The 17,474-nt window shown below is 37.5% G+C and overlaps 1 pseudogene; it reads right to left on the bottom strand.

The window, feature by feature from the left end:
- The window catches only part of LOC131187819 (dual specificity mitogen-activated protein kinase kinase 3-like), a 48,731-nt pseudogene extending 31,567 nt beyond the window's left edge, over window positions 1-17,164 (bottom strand).
- Window positions 17,165-17,474: the final 310 nt, after the last annotated feature.

Raw genomic sequence — 17,474 nt, 5'->3', positions numbered from 1 at the left:
ATAGAATAGAATAGAATAGAATAGAATAGAATGGAATAGAATAGAATAGAATAGAATAGAATAGAATTTTTATTGGCCAAGTGTGATTGGACACACAAGGAATTTGTCTTGGTGCATATGCTCTCAGTGTACATAAAAGAAAAGATATGTTCATCAAGGTACAACATTTACAACACAATTGATGGTCAATATATCAATATAAATCATAAGGATTGCCAGCAACAAGTTATAGTCATACAGTCATAAGTGGAAAGAGATTGGTGATGGGAACTATGAGAAGATTAATAGTAGTGCAGATTCAGTAAATAGTTTGACAGTGTTGAGGGAATTATTTGTTTAGCAGAGTGATGGCCTTCGGGAAAAAACTGTTCTTGTGTCTAGTTGTTCTGGTGTGCAGTGCTCTATAGGGTCGTTTTGAGGGTAGGAGTTGAAACAGTTTATGTCCAGGATGCGAGGGGTCTGTAAATATTTTCACGGCCCTCTTCTTGATTCGTGCAGTATACAGGTCCTCAATGGAAGGCAGGTTGGTAGCAATTATTTTTTCTGCAGTTCTAATTATCCTCTGAAGTCTGTGTTTTTCTTGTTGAGTTGCAGAACTGAACCAGACCGTTATAGAGCTGCAAATGACAGACTCAATAATTCCTCTGTAGAACTGAATCAGCAGCTCCTTGGGCAGTATGAGCTTACTGAGTTGGCACAGAAAGAACATTCTTTGCTGTCCTTTTTTAATGATGTTTTTGATGTTAGCTGTCCATTTTAGATGTTGCAATATGATAGAACCTATGGATGCTCTGCTCATGCGCAGAGGTGGCATGCGCGCTCACCGTTCCGAACTGGTAGCAAAGGTACAGCTGCAGGTGCATTGCATTTTGGGGGTTCAGGCACGCATGTGTGCTTTGGGCACTCACTGGTGTAGAATATAATTTATGATCATTCAGACACTAAAATTTACTTACTGTTAAATCTAGATCTGATGGGCAGTATTCTAAGTGACTAATATTTTGAAACATTTCCTTTGTAAATGTGTTGTTTGGAGATACTTTTTTTTAAATTTGCATTTATATCCCACCCTTCTCCAGAGACTCAGGGTGGCTTACACTATATCAAGCAATAGTCTTCAATACAAAGTCAACTTATTGCCCCCAACAATCTGGGTCCTCATTTTACCTACCTTATAAAGGATGGAAGGCTGAGTCAACCTTGGGCCTGGTGGGACTTGAACCTGCAGTAATTGCAAGCAGCTGCTGTTAATAACAGACTGTCTTAGCAGTCTGAGCCACTCAGAGGCCCAAAGATACTGGGAGTATCTTTGCTTTTCCCTTTTTCTCTGAGGCTAGCAAGTTACGTTTCTGGATTCTTAAAAAATAAGCCTGAAATGTGAGAGATATACCTTAGCCTCCAAGAACTGTTGCTGGATGTTTGCTGGACCAATTTCAGCCTATCAGAGAAAGGCCTTCCATCACTTATTTTTATTTATTTTGTATTGCTTTTAAAATAGTGAGAAAAAAAGTAAAAAAAAATAAATAAAACACAGATAAAAATGAATACCTTGTCAAACAAAAGAAAAAGTACATCTAAAGTGCTTTTAAAAGAAACAAAGGAGAAAGAAAACATGTATATCATTTTAATAGTAAATACTTCCAGTTCTATATAGAGTTGTCTAATAAAATCATTATTTTATAAATAGCATATATACTTAAAGTACATTAATAGAATTACTATGTTTTAACTTGCTATGTTTTCTTTAAATGAGTGCCAAATTTCATGATATTTGTCCCTATAAAATATACATTTATCTGCTTATAGGTGGCAAGCACAATCAGGTCTTCAAGCCATTGAGTGAAAGAAGTCTTAAATTTAATCTTTCCAACTCTGCAAAATCAGTCTTTAGCCATAATAAGGATATCAAGAATCCATTTACATTGTCAAATTGTCAAATTCCAAGCATTAGGTATGTAGCTCAAAAGATTATTATTTTCTGAAAATTCTAGCTTTTGTCACACAGTTATGATGATATTATCCAATACTTTCTCCCAAAACTTAGTCCATGTAAGACATTGTAAAAACTTCTTTGGACAAGAAAGCATTCAGCTTCTGAGACACCTGAGATAGTACCACAACTCATTAAATCCTTTAAAACTAAAAAGGCTATTATTCCTATAGATATTTGTTATCAATAAATCAATCTGATATGAAGATCCTAAGCAATGAGCAAATAAAGCATGAAAGTTCCTATATTGCCTAGCCCTAGACAATGGGAGTGTGTTTTGATTTCTACAGTAAGAATAGAATAGAATAGAATAGAATAGAATAGAATAGAATAGAATAGAATAGAATAGAATAGAATAGAATAGAATAGAATTCTTTATTGGCCAAGGGTGATTGGACACACAAGGAATTTGTCTTGGTGCATACGGTCTCAGAATACATAAAAGAAAAGTGTGTTGCTGGACCTCAAATTAAGACTTGTACAATTAAAATATTTGGAATTTATTGGATTCCATTAAGTTTGTACAGAAAAGGACAGTCAAACTGCATACTATTTCTTCTAAACACATGTTTTTACCATGTCTTATACTTGATATTTTTCCCCTTTGCCTTGATGAGCAAATACTTGTGTCTCTGCAATACTGGTCAGGCAGGTGATTGTATGGCCAGTCCAAATACTTCTCTGGACTAGGGAAAGGCTAACTGAGACACTTGTCAAGATAGCTCCAAAGCTTTTCATTAAGTGGCTTTGCTTGGATTGATTCACATAGAATAAGAAAGCTGAGGCTTCTGAAAAGTAATTTGTCTTTGGGCTTTTGCAATTTATATTAATAATAGAAAAGACAACAACAGTTTGGTTATTGGATTCTTTTACCCTGGTCTATGGATATACATCAAATTGAAGATTTCAAATGTTATAGCATGTCTTCAGTATTCTGTTGGGAGCTGCCAGGCACCTTCTGGAGAGAGTTCTAATAGGCAGTAAGTTTTTGCAAATGTTTGACACCTCTGTGCCCTTGCCTGGCTGTTTTCCTATGCAGATATTGTCAGCTTTTTCTTGATGGAAAAGGAGACACTATTTGATTTCCATGTGTAAGGGAGAGATAAATCCATTAGTGTTTGTAGCCTGTCAATGGAGAATGTGTCACCCACCAGTATAAACTACAAATTTGTCAGACGGCTCAGCAGTCCTAGAGACAAGTAACAGACAACAGGTAGATAGGGACTGTGCTGGCATTTCAGAGATCTCATCATTCTCAGGTCAAATGTTTCTATTTCTCAGGAAAAACAAAATTGATAGAACCAAGTTAATCATCATAAAGGCTGCACTAAGAAGCAACGGTGTGCTGAAGTTTTATCCCAAATGTGGCCTTGTGATTCAGAAGTTTCAGGATCTATCGTTGTATAACCTCTGGGTCAGGAATGACATTTCAGCCGTTGTCCCTTTGACTACAACCATATTCACATTGTCCTGTTGCTTCACTGTTTGTATTTATTGCATTTGTATCCTGATGTTACCCAAAGACTCTTGATTGCTTACATAACATGAAAATGTTAATTAAATATCCATGGTATATCTAACATGACAATTGAATATGTAGCTTATAAAATCATACACCAATAAACCATACCAGCAACTATCAAAAATACAGAAATAAAGACAAGGATGGTCTAAGTCATGAACTTAGTGTAAATTCTCTTTGAAACAATTAAGTATTCAACTTCTTTCTGAAAACCTTCAGGGAATATGGAGCATTAATCGTTAACCACCCTGAAATGGACAACTTCTCTTGTATTCTCTCCTGCTCAAAGCAAATGCCCTTCATTCACATTTTCATGCTCTGAATTGAAAGTAAGGCTTTTACTGATTCGAGTGTTGATGTCCAATTTGCTTGCTATCGGTACTTTCTTCTTGACCAATCATTATCAAATGGGGTTCCATGGAATCCAAGAGGTTTGCAACAAGGTTGCTAGGATTCTGTGAGAGATTGTGATTTTAAAAGATCATTTTTAAAAAAACCTTTGCAATAGTTGGGGATTTTTATGGACTGTGATTCAGTTTACTAATCATTTTAACATTCCATGAGCTGCAGATAAAATAAAATTATTTCAAGAATTTCTCCAGAGGTTAAAATAAAATGTTGGAAAAGTCTGTTCTATACAACCTTCTCTTTGATTGGTTACTGCACAAAAACAGGAATGTTTCACATCCTGGGTCAAAGGACACTCCTCTGTAATTCTCTAATCTCTGCTATAGCTATTATTGCCAGAATCTTTCAGTGTGTAATGGTTATAACTCTTACTTGGCATGTAGAATGCTGTTGTTTCAAAGCTAACATAGATTTTAATAACTATTTTTCCCAAACTACCTACTTTTCCACTTTTTTTAATTTTTATGTTGTTGCTATTATTGCGGCAATAGTGGGAAAGTAATTATATTGGATAAAGAAAACTTATAGCAACAAAAACAACGTAGCTCTGCTGAGTTTTAAATATGGGGCAAGCAAGAGTTATAGCCACTAGAATACCAAAAGATTCTGGTAATAATACAAAGAACATTCAGCTAATTTTGTAAAAATGAAACAATGGATTTTTTAAAAAATTGGTTGTAATGTCTTCATTGATGTAGATTTTGTTGTCTTCACTTTGCATATGTATGTATGTATTAATATATTTTATGTCTATGTCTGTGTGTATCTCTCTGTGTGATATGTACCCAACAAAAGCTTAAATGAAAAGACATTTATAGAGAGTCTCAACCTATCCAGGTCATGGTGGTCCCAAAAGTGTTTTTTTTCCAAAAGGCAATTGGACTTTTTTTTTCTTTGAAAATTTCACTTCCCATCCAAGAAGCGTTTTCAGTTCTAACTGACTGAAGGGGAATAGAAGAATTTATATTCTTTGCAGTCATCTGTTAGTACTCTAAGGTCGGTTACTAGCTCTCTGAAATTTATTGAGGCCACTTGGTGGGGGAATGGGACAATTCACCATGGCCAACTCTCCACAGTCCACTTGCCATGGCCAATTTGTCATGGCCAATTTTCTGTGGGACAATTCAATTTAATTATTTAAAATAATTTAAACATTATTTTAATTTTTGTCATTCACCTTTTATTTTGTCCCCCCTTTGGCACCATTTCTTAATGATTCTATTCGACTATTTCCTCAATATTAGTGTAACTCTTGTCTTGCGGTGAGTTGTCCCACAACAAGTTGACTATGATGAGTTGTCCCACAGTGAGTTAGCCATTGCGAATTGACTGTGGAAAGTTGGCTGTGGCAAGTTGTCTGTGACAAGTTGGCCATGGTGAGTTATTGTAGACCCACTTGGTGGTTTATCTGTATGCTCAGAAGCACACGACTCAGAATGCAAATGGGTGTGGAACTGTCTTGTGACTGCTGAAAGGACTGTGTGGTAAACAGGAGATGGGTAGTGTCATATCCCTCCACCTCTGTTGAAGGAGGGTTGTACAATTTTAACATACATGGGAAATGCACAGAAAGACAAATGCTCAGAAGAATTGCAAATGCACAAGAAGGATTGCATGACGTTTGCAAGACCATAAACTAATTGCAGCTTTTAACTCAATTTGTGAGTTCAGTTAAACTTCATGAAAATGAGCCTAGCAGCCTCATTTTGGTGATAAGCAAACATTTCTGTACAATGTGACAAGAAAAAGGAAACCATCATCACTACTCAGATAAATTGAGGAGAAAATGATTGATGTCTTGCAATTTGATGATTTCTTGAGTGAGACTTTCCTTTAATCTTAAAGTGAGTTCTTTAATCTCCTAAGGCTTTTTCAGTCTCCTGGTGTTTTTTTTTTATTTGTTTGTTTTCTTCTTTGTTTGATAACTGGCAATGTCCATAAGACCACTTTGGGGGGCAGTGCTCACAGCTTTTCCAAAATGTAACTCATAGAGAGAGATACTGATTCCATTCATCCTTGGAGATAGAAACTTCAAAAGTGAAGTTTCACTTTTGGACTTAACAGGAGAGGGAAAATATAATCTTAAAATACATATAAACTACATATTTGTAACCAAAGGTCTCTCCTTTTTAAAATTAGGGAAAACATGCTTAGCTTCATGAACTTGGTGGAAAGAACTGTCAAGGTCACAGATCATTGTGGTGAATGAAATACAGCCTGAATGCTTTTGGTTGTTTATTCCTATCTCAAAAGTGGGGGGGGAGGGGGGGAAATAGCAATGTTTCTATTGAGGTCTAAATATGCCAGCAGAGAGAGTTTTCTTTACAGTAAATCTTCTCATTACCAAGCACAAGAGTTGCTCCATTGGTGAAGATGAAATTACTTAGTGGCTTAAATGGAATTTATTCCAGTCATTGGATTGCTGAAGTTTTCATCAGATGTAGGATGGTTGAGAAGTATTTCATTTCAAATAGGAACCTATTCCTCTATTTCTATTCAGTTCAGGTTCTAAGCTGCAGCTGGTTGATTTTGCAGTCTGATCTACCATACTTACGCATAGATATATACCCATGGCTGTATTTCTTACATACCTATTCAGGTATTCACTAAAACATTTAAAGTAACTTATTTTTTTCTCAAATATTGCATTTTAAAAACTATTTCCTTCTGTGTTCTTTCATAGGAAATTGTTTTTTCAAACAACACAGAATGCCTGGAATGCACTACCTGACTCTGCAGTTTCTTCCCCAACCCCCCAAAACTTTAACTTTAAACTGTCTACTGTTGACCTCACCCCATTCCTAAGGGGTGTGCATAAGTGCACCTGTGTGCCTACCGTCCCTGTCCTAATATTCCTTTTTACTTACTCTTTTCATGTATCCAAATTATGTTTATACTTTTACCTGTTATCTTATATATGATCGACAAAACAAACAAACAAACAAACAAACAAACAAACAAACAAACAAACAAAATGAAGACAGGGCAAAGCTGGATGTTCAGAATAGACACACACACATACAGAGCAGGGGTGGGTTCTACTTACCTTTACTACCGGTTTGCAATGGGGGCGCGCACACTTCTGCACATGCGCAAAAGCTTCTTGATGATGTCTGAATCAATGGGCAGAGCCTCCTGCCGGTTTTACTACCGGTTCTTGCAAACTGGTCTGAACTGGGGGCAACCCACCACTGATTCAGAGAGTAAGAGAAAGAGAAAAACTCCTGTTATAGTTTTTAACTACCATAACAAAATAGAAAAGCAAATCTCAATTCATAGGAATTGCTATGACTCATAATAAACAATCACCCAGACAGAGAATAATTGTCAACCCATTTTCTTGCCAACCTACATTCACACATGCCAGTTGCACAGATTCCCCTTATGTAAAAATGGGGTATTTGTCTTTATAACAGTTGGATAGTTTATAATGAGAGTGTAATCAAAATGAATTTTTGCCAGGTATCCATCATCACTTTCATTACTGACATAATCAACAATTTAGGCCTTTGATTATTGTAGGGAAGGAAGGAAAAATGAAATAATTATATCAATTATGATAGTTTGCATTCTGTGTCTAGTATTTTTAGTGGTATTTTTTTAAAATCAACAACAACAACAACAACAACAGAGTTGTAAGGGACCTTGGAGGCCTTCTAGTCCAACCCCCTGCCCAGGCAGGAAACCCTACATCATCTCAGACAGATGGTTATCCAACATTTTCTTAAAAATTTCCAGTGTTGGAGCATTCACAACTTCTGCAGGCAAGTCGTTTCACTTATTAATTGTTCTAACTGTCAGGAAATTTCTCCTCAGTTATAAGTTGCTTCTTTCCTTGATCAGTTTCCACCCATTGCTTCTTGTTCTACCCTCAGGTGCTTTGGAGAACAGCCCGACTCCCACTTCTCTGTGACAGCCCCTGAGATATTGGAACACTGCTATCATGTCTCCCCTAGTCCTTCTTTTCATTAAACTAGACATACCCAGTTCCTGCAATCGTTCTTCATATGTTTTAGCCTCCAGTCCCCTAATCATCTTTGTTGCTCTTCTCTGCACTCTTTCTAGAGTCTCAGCATCTTTTTTACATCGTGGTGACCAAAACTGAATGCAGTATTCCAAGTGTGGCCCTACCAAGGCATTATAAAGTGGCACTAACACTTCACGTGATCTTGATTCTATCCCTCTGTTTATGCAGCCCAGAACTGTGTTGGCTTTTTTAGCAGCAGCTGCACACTGCTGGCTCATTTGTAACAATTTAATCATTTTGTAACAAAATCATTTTCTAACAAAAAATCATTTTGTAACAATTTAATACACAGATATCCTTTCTGTTTTGTGAATAATCCATACCCACTGGAACATGAGATACTATTCTTATACATTTGCAACATTCTTATTCAGGAAATCCTATCTTTTTTCTCTTCCCTTTTTTGGTCCCACCAGCCTTGCCTCTGCATTTGGTACCTGGGCAATGTAGTAGGGAAAAAAAAAAAGCTTTTATTTTAATTGTAAGTCATTTTCTCTTTTCACTATAAGTTTCTCAGTTCCTCTCAAAACAATTACAGGGATGTAACTATCCGAAGAGCATTCAGCCCGTAAGTTGTCACTCTATGTTAAAGCAGGATTCTTGATCCTGTGGGTGACTGATAGGAAGAATAAAAAGCAGCACCAGAAATGTAATCATGTCACCTAGTGGGTGGGATGAAAACTAAGAGGGGAAAGAGGAGATAAAGGAATCAATCCATCTATCTCAGACTCATTTTTCCCCTGTTCATTCATATATATCAATCACAGAAAAGCAGTACATTGGAACTGCAGTCCTTTGAATATTTCTTTGAAAAGATTTGGATGAATGAGAACAATCTAATAACGGATCAAGAGAATAAAGAGTTTTTTTATCTTTGTGTGGAGGTTGGGATTCAATTTGTGCACCCTTCCCAATAATTATTTTTATTTATTTTATTTTATTTTATTTACATTTATATCCCGCCCTTCTCCGAAGACTCAGGGCGGCTTACAGTGTGTAAGGCAATAGTCTCATTCTATTTGTATATTTACAAAGTCAACTTATTGCCCCCCCAACAATCTGGGTCCTCATTTTACCTATCTTATAAAGGATGGAAGGCTGAGTCAACCTTGGACCTGGTGGGACTAGAACCTGCAGTAATTGCAGGCAACTGTGTTTTAATAACAGGCTTCTTACAGCCTGAGCCACACCGCGGCCCTAATAATCACAATTGGTTTCATAAGAATACTTCCTTTGGCTTACCATATGCTGTCTCCAAATATTCTTAGTAGCAATGAACACAAATACTCCAAATACTATTAGTGGCAATGAACACGATCCGCCTACCTTGATCATTTTTAGAGACAAACCACATTGAGAATCTTGATTATATCACACTTAGACTATGGTAGGCCTGCTTTCTATAGGGATATTTTTGAAGAGTGGCCGGAAACTTCAATTGGCTGTGACCTGTCATGGTGACCATTTAAGTATGATTCTGGAAAAAAAATGCTCCAATTGCAAATTAATTTCTAGGCACAGTTCAGAATGCGAATTCTAACTGTCAAAGCTTAAATAGCTCAAATCCTGGGTAGCTGAGTAATACCACTGTGAACTAGTTCAGGTATTAAGATCTCAAAGAGGGGCGAGCCACTGGTCAGGAACAAGGAAGGTATCTTCTTAATGAAATTAGTCTTGCTCCAGAGCTATGATTCATCCCCACCTTTTCAGTGTTTTGGAATGAACATCCAACAATTTGGCCTTTTAAAATAATATTTTGTGATGTACTATATTTTACAATGTTGCTTTAATATTGTCTTCACATGTGGTTAATGCTTTATTTTCCCCTACTTACAAATTTGGATAAACTACAGTGACATTTGTTAAAAGGCAGCCTATATCTAAATGCCACAAAACCAAATATGGGTATAAATGATAGATACCATTAAACAAGTATTCCTGGCCCAATGCTCAGGAAGCTCATAGAAGAACATTTTCCTCTTCAAAGGAACATGGTGTTCATTGGTGTGTGCCTATTTATTTATTTAATTAATTAATTTGTCAAACATATACTAGATAACAGGTATAGGTATAAACATTGACATGAACAAGGAATGAGTACAAGTATATGGGGACAGTAGAACAAGGATGGTAGGCATGCTGTTGCACTTTTGCACGTCCCCTATACGGACCTCTTAGGAATGGGGTGAGATCCACAGTAGACAATTTAAGGTTGAAGCTATGAGGGTTTGAGGATGTCACAATGGAGTCAGGTAGAGCATTCCAGGTGTTGACCCCTCTACTGCTGAAGTCGTATTTTCTGCAATAGAGTTTCTTCATTTTATTTTTCAGTTACTTTCCTACCCTTAAACTCTAGTTTCTGCTCTTATCCTTAAAACATACAGAATAGGAAAAAAAGTACAATTTTTAAAATCCATATTTTTTCCAGGGCTGTTACAGCTTCCTGCTACTCTGCAAAGGGTGGGGAGGCTGATTTGTAATTCCTGTAATTCTTTCAAACATTGTCCACTTCTGCTTCAATTAAACCTGAAGGGAATTCAAACATGGATCTGGTGGATTCATTAAGAGCTCTTCTTTCTGCTCCAAGACAAAGGTTCTTGTTGCTCAAAGCGTTCAATTTCTTTCCCCATTCAAGCATGCTGATAATTGGCTGCATTTTTCCTAGCTCCCTAACCATAAGCATATTTTATTTAACTACAAACCTGTTGGTATTTCAATGTTCTAACTATCTGCTTATACAAAGAAAGAAATGTGAGTGGCAAATGATATGAATTTGCTCTTGGGTAATGAATACATCTGGGCAAAGTATGCTACAAAACCATGGACTCGTATACATGGCATGACCTGGTACTAACTCAGCATGTGACTCCCTATCTTCTATAAGCAAACATCAATTTCACATTATGCATGTACTCATACGTACTGTATATACCTATATGAATAGTAATACAGATAATGGCAATTAAGAAGAAATGCATTGTCTATAGTACTTTGTATGGCAGATGGCATCCACAATAGGAGCAGAAATGTAAGTATTTTCAGGTAATTCTCTCTAATTCTTCATTCCCATGTTCTCTAAATCTGTTCTTATGAGCTCACCAAAATTCTCATGGAAGGAGTGGAACATTCTTGTACATATTTAGTTAGGAAGTAACTAATGGATCCTGTTTTCCATTGCACAATCATCTCTCAGCTGTCTGTAAAATCCTTACTTTTTCTATTTTCATTAAACTACAAAAGGTCTCATGAAGAGTACACTAATAAGGATTTGATACCTTATTTGATTTTAAGGTCCCTTAATTTGATTTGATCTATTTTATCTTAGCTGGTTTTGCTCTATTTATGTTCTACATATTGATTCTTGTTCTATGCTTTTAATCTGTTTTAATGTACTCTGAAATCTTGAATGCCTAGCCTAGGAATTTCATTAAAGACAGGGTGTAAATCAAAAATCAGTAGCACTTGTGTCTAAGAGTACATTTAAATAGGAAAAAAAACCTTGAGTGTCAATTTAGATTATGGGTACACAGGCATATCTATAAAACATTGTTTTAGGAAATATGTTGTTTATTTTATCATAAACCATTAAGTGCTGAGAACATAATTAATTTTGAATTTCATTATATCAGTGATTTATTGTCTTGAAATGTAGGCTACATAGTGCAACAGTTTGGTGAATTTACGATTTAATTGTTTATGTACTTCATACTTACTCTCTAATGTGAAATTTTAATTTGATCCCAGATTTTTTTGTTTTCTTCAAAATCACACAAGCAAAACATTTAGTCCTCCTGCATATTCAGCAGAGGAAATTAATATGTTTCTATGACTAAAAATTCAGAGAAGTGAAAGGAAATGGAAAGAAGTTAATTCTATTACTAAATGAACAATAACTATTAGAGGAATCATATAAAAGAAGATGTGTTGTTGGAATAGCTTGGTAGTGGCTCTTTATTTCCCATCTAAATTTCAGGATTCTGGCTGGACAAGTCAGAACTCTAGGAAGCTTTAAAGAACTTCATAAACCCTGATTAGTAAAAATAATAATGGACTGTTAAGAGCTCCAAAAATTCTCTAGTTTAAAGGAGAAGGCATCAAAATAACAGATGTCATTCAATGTGAGCTGATTGACATTGATGTCAAAAATCCTACCTGCTGATTCAAACTAATGAGATCAGAACTAACATTGACTGATGAAAAGAGAGAGATCTTGAAGTAGCAGTAAACAGCTCAATGAAGCTGTCAACATCCCTTGTAAAAATGGCCAAAAGGAATAATAAGACATGATATTGACAATAGAAATGCCAATACCAAAATGCCTTTATGAAAATCAATGCTGCAACTGCATCTGGAGTACAGTGTACAGTTTTGGTTGCTGTATCTCAAAAAGGGTATAATGAAACTAGGGAAGGTTCAGAGGAACAAGAGACTGAAGAGCAGCTTCCTCATGAGGAAAGGCAGTAACTTTTGGGGCTTTTTAGTCTAGAATGTTGTGTCTTGTCCGCTCTCACCGCAGCCGGGGTCTGCTTATCTGCTCCCAAACACGAAGGAATGTATGCCTCCCGGCCCCAGTCCTGGCTCCATGCCCAGGCAAACGGAGCAGCTAGACCCCTCCCCCTCCTCCACAGCATGTGAGCCTGAGGAAAGTTTACTTCCAACAGCTGATTGGAGTGACCCTCGCATCAGAAGATTGGATAGGCGGAGGCAACAGAAGGAAAGGTGGGGCAGGCCTTAATGAGTGCTGAGTCATGGAGCCACACCCCATGGCCTATAAAAAGGATCTGCTTTCTGGCAGTCTCTGAGTCAGGCAAAGTCGAACTTATCTTGCTGAAGTCACTTACTGGTCTCCTGCCTGCTCTGAGGACTTTGCTAGGACTTTGGGCAGAGCTGCAGAGGCAAGCCTGATTCGGATTTCCCTGACCCGGCCGTCAGTGGAGGAGTGGGACACGACATAGAAAGGGAACATGACTGAGTGTGGAAAATTACTGTATGCACGATGTGGATAAAGTGGAGAATAAGAAAGATTGCAGGAATTGGGTATATCTAGCTTAATGAAAAGAAGACATAATAGCAATGTTTCAATAGCTAAGAAACTGCCACAAAGAGGTAAGGGTCTACATATATTCTAAAGCACCTGAAGGCAGGACAAGAAGCAATGGATGGAAACCTGTAGTGGTTTCACTTACCTTCACTACCAGTTTGGAACTGTGAGCGCACAGCACTTCTGTGCATGTTCAGAGCGGGTGGGCGGAGCCTCCCACTGCCACCGCTACTGGTTTGCTCGAACTGGGGCGAACCGGTAGAAACCCACCACTGATGGAAACTAATCAAGGAGAGATCCAATTTAGAAATAAGGAAACATTTCCTGACAGTAGAATAATTAATCAGTGGAAAGGCTTGCCTTCAGAAGTTGTGGATACACCATCACTGGAAGTTTTTAACAAAATACCGAAATGGTACAGGGTCCCCTGCTTGTGCAGGGGATTGAATTATAAGACCTCCAAGGTCACTTACAGCTCTGTTATGCTGTTATCCCCCCACACACACAAGATACTATAACCAAAGTTCACACTATAAAATTGAATCCTGTAAAAATCAAGACAGACTAACATATTTTATATGCAGTGCATAATTAAATTTTGTAGTCCAATATCACGAGATATGGTGCCATCTACCAACTTGGCTGGCTTCAAAATGGCTTGGACCAATTCATGGAAATCACAGAGCTCAATAGATATTAACTTTGATAAAAGTCGGATTGCCTCTGAAGGCCATCTGAGCGGAAAACTGTGAATTTGGTTGGCCACTCTGAGAATAGACTGCTTAACCAAATGGGTCAAAGATCCAATCCATCGGGGTACCCCTTGTGTTCTTATGTCTTGTGAATCTCAGAAATTACATTATTTTATATTATATGTTAAAATTATCTCTGAATATTCTTTTCTCACACACTTGTCAGAGATGTCTCTTTTCCTGTAAAGGTAATTCTTAACTTATGGTTATAATTGGGACTGGAATCTTGATCATTCAGCAAAACAGTAATTAGATGAGACTTGTAATTTCTTCTCTCAACAACTACAATCCTGGCACTTCCTATCATGGTCATTAAGCAAACTCCAGGGTCATTTAGCAGAGTATCAGGTAAGGAGTGCCAGTGTATCTCTGGGGATGGAGGAGAGCCTGGGAGGCTCCATTCAGGAGTTGAAAATCTCTCCTGCTGAAATCCAGACAGGATTTTTAACCCCTGAGTAGTTTAAAGCAGGGGTCTCCAGCCTTGGTCCCTTTAAGACTTGTGGACTTCAACTCCCAGAGTTCCTCAGCCAGCTTTGCTGGCTGAGGGACTCTGGGAGTTGAAGTCCACAAGTCTTAAAGGGACCAAGGTTGGAGACTCCTGCTTTAAAGAACCTTTTATGGTAAGCCTCAAATTCATTTTCATACATGTTTTCTCCTTAAAAAAAAAACAACCTCCAAAATATATCTTTTCAAATAAAATATATGCTGTCTACTCATTGGCTTGAAAATCCATTTCTGTGGGTTGTACCGCTTAGAAGTACAGCACAAAATCTGGATAAATGAGAAACCAAAAGATAATTACATTCTAATCAGCATGATAGTCCAGGAAGTGTAAATCAGGATAATTCATTTAAAAAGTTAGACCAAACAAAATTCTCAACATCCTTACTGCAGACTAGGAAAACCTCAGACAATTTTTATTGTAAACCTCAGCTAATTCTTTTGACATGTTAAAAAGCAAACAGACTCCTACTTAGTCCATGCGAAGTCGGCAAGGCATCAGGAAGTGAGCACAATGAAGATTACTGGAGGAAAGAACCCACTGAGGATTCCGCTGGCATGAATTGTTCTGCTTGCTTTGCCTTCACAAACTTAGAACAGTAGCCCTTCTGAGAGTTAAATCGATAGACTGGGATATCAGTTCTGCTAATAGTATTTAAAAATCATGGATCAAGAACAGACAAGTCTGGATATCAGTCAGAGGTTGTAATAAAGTGGATTTACATAAATCAACAACACTAATCCTTCCCGCTTTTTAATGTATGGTATGCATAGCCAGGGAAGTCTACAATGCTTTTTAACCACAAAGTAGTTCTGGCAGCCTAAGATTGCTAGTTCATTTTGTTCTCACATGTGTTTTATCCACGGTACACTGCAGGGGGCGAACTAGCTTTGCGCCAGCTGGTTAGCAGCATTTGGGGATGTTTGGTCATTCAGGCTTTCTTCCGCTGACCTTGTTTTACATCTAGGCAAGTCTGATGACAACTCCCACTTCTGCATAGAACCTTGATAGCTTTTCTCACCAGAGTGGTACCTATTTATCTACTTGCATTTTACATGCTTCCAAACTATTAGGTGGGCAGGTGATGGGGGCAAAGGATAAGAGCTCATTCCGCCATGTCGTGTTGTGGGCTGTAATCCAGCATCTTTAAGGCTGCTGTCCCACCATGCCCTCTCTGGTTATAACAAAACTGATTATAGCTTTCTATAGTAAATAGGAAAGTACATAGAAAATCCTATAATTTTCTTATATATAAAACCTATCTTTTCCTTCTTTATATTCAACAATAGTAGAATTTTACCGATAGTTTCAAAGATAATTTTAAAAAAATAGCTTTCAAGATGATTGGCGTGCTTATGTTGCTATTATTGGAAAGAGATCTCTGCATTTTTCTTAAGTACATTCTACTTTTGTGGTCGTTTGGGCTTTCTGGCTGTAACCCAACCAATTGCATTAAATAAATCTTTGTATTTAATTCTGTAATAACCCTTAGTTAATTTAAATAACTCCATCATATCATTGCTTAATTATCTAAGACTTTAGTCCTGGCAATAGTATATGGCTAATGGTAAAAAAGGTATTACCAGCCAACAAAATAACTGTCAGAGTCAGAAAGCTAAGGTTTGTAAAAGTCTATATATTATTTTGTATGAAGTCAGAGTTTTGCTTGTAAAACTTCAACCATAAAAAGCTGATATATAACTTTGGTTATGAAAGCATTTACCTTTAATTCATGAGTAGACTTACGAGGCACAAATGTTTCTGATTCTGTTCTGAAAGTTCAGATGAATAATGGTTTTTGTGATATCCCATCTCTTTTTACAAAGATTTCAAAGAGGTTATTCATTTTTTTAAAATTTTATTTATTAAATTTATTCACTGCCCGTCTCATTTCTGTGACTCTGACCCAGTGGTGAAATCTGAACCAGTTTACTACCGGTTTGCTGGCTGCGCATACGCACTGTGCGCCAAATGTGTGCTGCGTGAGCAAATGAGGAGTGCGCACCACGCATCAAATGCGAAGTACGTGTACAGTGCATGCCAAAAGAAGGCATGGGGTAAATAGAACAGTGCATGGAGGGGTGATCAGCTGTGGTGCATGATCTTTTTTTTACTTTTAAAAGCATTTTTAAAAACCTATTCTTAACATTCGGTCAGGAAAAGCAAGCGAGCCAGAAAGAAGTGGCAAGCGGGCAATTGGGTGGGCATGGGTGGTGGGGGGAGAGATTTTTGCTACTGGTTCTCTAAACCACCCACTGCCATTTCTACCAGATCGGCCAATCCAGTCTGAACTGGGAGCATTTCACCCTTGCTCTAACCTCTGGTTTGTTGATCATGATGTTGGACAGGTTCACATCTCTGTGAATCACTGACAATTTACTGTGGAGATGCTCCAGTGCTTGCACAATAGACACAGCTATTTTTCCCAGGATATCTTCAGGAATGGTCTTCTTCTCCAGACCTTCTTGTAAAATTTATCCAGAGACATGGCCATCAATTACATGCAGACCAGATTATCAGCCTCTCTGAAAAGATTTCCATAATAAGTGACCATGTAGAAACAGTCAACTGTCCTCATGGAGACATCCAGATCCATCACCAGTATCTTCTCCTCCTGAGTATTCACAATGGCTCAGATTCTCTTCACAGCCATGATCATGTCACTCTTCACATGATGCACTTTCTCCACCACCCTCTAAGCATCTCTCCCCAGTTCGGAGATGCTCACCAAGTCATCAGCCTCAGCTTCATAGTTCTTTTCTCCAGTGGTGATAAAAGTCCTGGAATTAAAATTCCTTGGAGGTGTTAATGGAACAGGTGATTGTTTATTAACCAATGAAATTATTGAAATAGTGATCTTTTCTTCTTTGTTCTGACTTTGTGCTTTTCCAAGGATCCTTTGGGATCTTGTTTTTTGTTCATGCTGATTTCTCAGAAGTGATGGAACCAGCAAACCACACATACCTTGCAGGGAGGACTCTCTTTTTTATAACAGTCATATATGGATTATAAATTATATCCATAAATTATAACAGTTGTAACTGTCATGTATAGTTTCAAGAGTTAAAAAAGATATATTCAGTGGTCAACCCCTCTGGTATTAAAATTGTGAAGTAGAAATTCCTATCAGGGGTGAAATCCAGCAGGTTGTGACAGAACCTGGAGAACTGGTAGTGGAAATTTTGAGTAGTTTAGAGAACTGGCAAATACCACTTCTGGCTGGCCCCAGAGT

Source organism: Ahaetulla prasina, chromosome 1 (genome assembly GCF_028640845.1).
Source record: "Ahaetulla prasina isolate Xishuangbanna chromosome 1, ASM2864084v1, whole genome shotgun sequence".
Lineage (NCBI taxonomy): Eukaryota > Metazoa > Chordata > Lepidosauria > Squamata > Colubridae > Ahaetulla > Ahaetulla prasina.
The sequence above is the reverse complement of the archived record's forward strand: the minus strand, read 5'-3'. Positions and strand labels throughout refer to the sequence as shown.